Consider the following 4327-nt stretch of genomic DNA (forward strand, 5'->3'; position numbering starts at 1 on the left):
CCATTTTCAGCCGCTGCTTTCCCGGCTTTCGTAGCTCCCTTTGCTTTTGCCCTTTGTAAATAGTGACCAAATCTTTTTGTTGGGTTGTTTTGGGGGGGGTGGTTTTTTTGGTTTTTTTTCTTGGGGTGTTCCTTTGGATCTGGTTTGCGGGGTGAATTTGCAATCTCCCCCTCCCCTCTCTACCCTGTGTGTTGTGTGTTTTCCTTTCTGTTTTCTTGGTTTCAGTTTTTATGGGTTTGTTTGTTGGTTTATTTTTGTTTTTTGTTTTTTTTTTGGCTAGGGTATAGCCAATACACTGAAAATGGCAGGCATTTAAATATATATATAAATATATATAAAAAAAAAGTGTTCCTAATTTCCTGAGTTACTAGTGAAATGAATTTGACAATTGTAATAAAAAAAAAAATGTTTCAACCCTTTTAAATAAGGTGTGTACTATTTTGGTCTGTAATATATAACACCTAGTCGATTTTAAGTGATGAGAAACTACTTCCACTTGTGCTGTATACTTTGAAAATTTTTACAAACCTAAATACAGGAGGCAGTTCCAAGCATGTAGGTTAGGAGGTTTCTTTTCATACACTCAAGCACGATATACTAATACAAAATTGTATTTTCTTACCTAGTGGAAGTCAGTAAAATGACTGAAAATACCTAGTGAATGTACAGTTTTACTTTCATATCCCTCTTTAAAATAGCTTTAGAAGTGACTTGTATTTCCTAGTCAATATTTCATCTGTATAAATACATTTGCAAGGTTTTTTTGGTTTTTTTGTTTTGGTTTTTTTTTTCCCAGAAGAGCCAAACTTTGAGTTTTATGTCTGTTTGTCATTGATGAATTTCAATAAATCTTTTTATACAATTTTTTCTGTGGCTTATTTGAGTAAAACGGGCCACTGGGAAGGAATCGCACACCTTTTGCTAAAGGCATTTTGGTAAATTCCCCCGTATTTTGAGCAGCTCAGCTGTGAAAACTACTCGTGAGCCAGGATTGGGTGAAACCGAGGGAGAGGCTGTTTCTTTAATGCGAATAACTGAGGTTTTTCTTGCAGAACGATGATTCCTTCTCTGTTTCCAGCTGATCGTTGCTGTTAAGCGCGTGCGTTTCTGCTGTTTAATCCTGTCCCTGTTTACCCAGGTCAGGAAGAAAACTCTTGGCTTCCTTCTGCTCCGCCGTGCGAGTTCGGGGTTAGACTGGCTCAAGAGCTTTGGCCGTCCGAGACGAGGGCTGCCTGCTGTGCTTTGCTGCCCATCCAGAGCTAAGTCTCCATATTTTCCTGTGTTAAAAGGTGAACGACGTGGCGAGTTGCGTTGCCTCTCTGCTTAAAATCAAGTTCCTGCGCCGCGCGAGAGCTGTGGAGGATCGCGCGTTTCTTCTTGGCTGTATCTCTTTGGGGTAAAAAGGGGTCGTTTCTACCAAAACCAGGCCCTGAAGTGGTTGTGTAGGGTGGAATTTTTTTGTTTGGTTGCTCTTTATTGGTTTTTTTTGTTGTTTTTTTTTTAAAGAGGTAATCCAGACCAGCACACTCCTCCTTCCCGAGCCAGGATCTGCTGCTGTGAAACTAAAACCAGGAGCTGGGGAGGCAGGGACGGGGTTGGCAGCTGTTAAGCTACAAGCCACGTGAAGCCCTTGTCTCACTGCAAACCCCTACAGTGCAAGGTCATGATTTGGTGCTGTAATGAGGGGAAACTTGTTTGTTTTGGTTTTTTTAAAGAAATAGCTGTTAACTCAAACTCTTAGGAGGCAGCGGCTGGACCTGACCCTTCCTGCATGATGAGTCTGTAGGTCCCAGGTGTGAACGTCTCCTCTGCAGGAATAAGATGCAGCAGTACCCGGCTCTGGTGATCACGCTTGAGCCTCTGTCACCTGTGGGCTCTAGCGAGCCACCGCTGGCTTGCAGAGCAGTTTTCCCCTCTTGCCCTCGAAGCAACCAGAAACCCTCCAGCTCCTCACTCTGCGTAAGCACTGAATGGCCCAGGTGGCACTGAAGTAGCTCTTTGTACCCTTAATAGCTTCAAAGCTCACTTCAGAGTTAGTTTTCCCAAAGAAAACCCCAGCAGTAGGACATTTGCCACCCGTGCTGGGGAAAGGTTCTTCATGGAAAAGCAGAGCCTTCTCTTAGCTCCTATTTCAGAGAAGTCCTGGGGTGCTTAGAATCAGAGAATCTGTTTCGGCTGGAAGAGACCTTGGAGATCATCGAGTCCAGCCTTTTGAGGGCTTGATTCCACCTTCCCCTCCTGAGTCTCTTCTGAAGCTCAAACCGCTTCCAATGTCCTGCTGGGGCTTTTCTACCCTTGTTTGTGCCCTCTCTTCACAAACCAGCCCTCTCTCCTGTGTTGCTCGTGGTTGTGCAGTGCCTGGCAACGAGTGAACCGGCAACGAGACGCTCTTGGTCGGAGCTCTTACGTGCCGAGCTGAACGTGTGGGCGCTGCAAATCCATAAAGCCTTAATAACCTAATGGCTGGGGGTTGGCGTGCCTGGCACCCTCAAGGATGTCTTCTTGGTTGATTTGATAGAGGTTTCTTGTGCCTGTACTGTTTGTGGTGTTTAAAGCGAAGGCGTGGGACTCCGGTGAAGGTCAGGAAGACTTTCCAAGCCCCAAATAATTGTCGATGTCATCCCGTTATACCGGAGGAGCCGATGAGGAAGCCGAGGCTCTGTCTGGATTTTGTGGCTGGTTTAAATGGTTTTTCCTTAAAACTTAGGAATTCGTGGTAGTTGGGGAAAGCTGTTCCCTCATCCCGTTACCCAAGGTGGGCCCAGCGACTTGCTCAGCTATGTTTATATTCCAGATGATTTTGAATTGAGAGTTGGATGTAAGAGAGGTACATCCTTGCCCAGAGTGATTGTCTGGGGTCTTACCCTGCCCCACGCTGCTTTGGTTGGTATTAAATCCCTGCCCTAGTTCTCTGCAGAGCAAGCCCTGCTTCGACCGAGACTCTCTTACAGCTGTCTTTAAAGATGTCTTATGTTTCAGTAAGAGTGAATCACCTCGTGCTGAAATTCAGAAATCTCTGATGACTACAGACTTCAGCCCCGGGAGCGAGATGGCTGAGGATTTTCTACCCCCAACGGTAAAGGAAGAAATGTACTGCAGGCCGCTTAAAAAATGAGACGTGGCAGAGGATCCAGCCGCACACAGCTCATCCCAGTGTGACAATAACCATGGCTCAGCTTCGTGGAGGTCACGTCAGGCACGGTCATCGATGTCAGGGTGCTCACAGACCATCACCAGCCGCGAATGAGCGGGCTGGGCGGGGGTTTGGGCTGGGCAGCAGCCGGGGGAACCCCCACGCCCAGGGCTCAGCTCCAGCAGAGCCAGCAAAGAGGATGAAGGTGCTGCAGGTGAGTGAGGGAAGGACGGCAACACGCGAGGGGATGGCTCCTCTCACAGCAGCCCTTGCTCACCCAGCAGCAGCGGCGCCCGGCTCACGGCCGCAGGAAACGCCGGCAAAGGGTTTACGTGCTCGGCTGCTGTTTTGCGGAGTTAATGCTGTCGGGGAGGAGTAAGCACCGGGTGGGACCTGGGCTGGAGTCGGAATACGAAGTGTGTGGTTTGGGGGCTGCAGTTACCACTCCCCTTCTGACTGCAAAACCTGTTTTTCTGTCCGAGCGTCTCCCATTGATTCTTTCTGGTGCTGCCCCAGCGGTGTTCGACTGCTGGTCTGTTCTGCTCCATGGTTCTCACTCGGTCCAGATAACCTCACCAGGTGACTTCCCTGCTCTCAGCTGGTTGCTGCCACTGCTGGTTTTGCTCCTTCTGCCTGGACCAAATAAAAACCCAGTGAAGAATTTTTTTGTTGAGACTCGAACGCTTTCCGCTTGGAGTTTCTGTTTGTCTGTTACACTTGCCGGTCCTCACTCCGAACATGGCAGCTTTGCTGTAACTGCTCATTTTACTTGATTTTTCCAGCGGTTTTCGGGATCTGGCTGCTGCTGGGCAGGGAGGCAGGTGATGAGGTGTCGCCCTGTTGAGCCCTTACAGATCCTGTGGAACAGCTGGAGGGGCCACAGCTGGCTGAGAGAGGTAGGTCAAAGCTGACAGGGCCTGAGGATGGAGCTGCTGAATCAAGCAGGGCCAAATTCTGTGAGGGCAAAACACCCCTTGGTTTTAAGGATCTTAGAAAAAAGGAGGGATCAGTGTCACCCTCGACAAATCAACAGGAAAAAAAACCCCATAGTGACTTTTTCTCTGCGTTTACTTGATTTTAGATTTCAAAAACCAGATCTTCTTTGTCTATAAATTTGGGGGCTCTTTAGTCACCGGAAATATTTTCAAGTAGGGACACCTCGCAAAAAAACGTCAGAAAAGGAGAGAATTAACA

The sequence above is a fragment of the Apaloderma vittatum genome, unplaced genomic scaffold (assembly GCF_000703405.1).
Source record: "Apaloderma vittatum isolate BGI_N311 unplaced genomic scaffold, ASM70340v1 scaffold25403, whole genome shotgun sequence".
NCBI classification, from domain to species: domain Eukaryota; kingdom Metazoa; phylum Chordata; class Aves; order Trogoniformes; family Trogonidae; genus Apaloderma; species Apaloderma vittatum.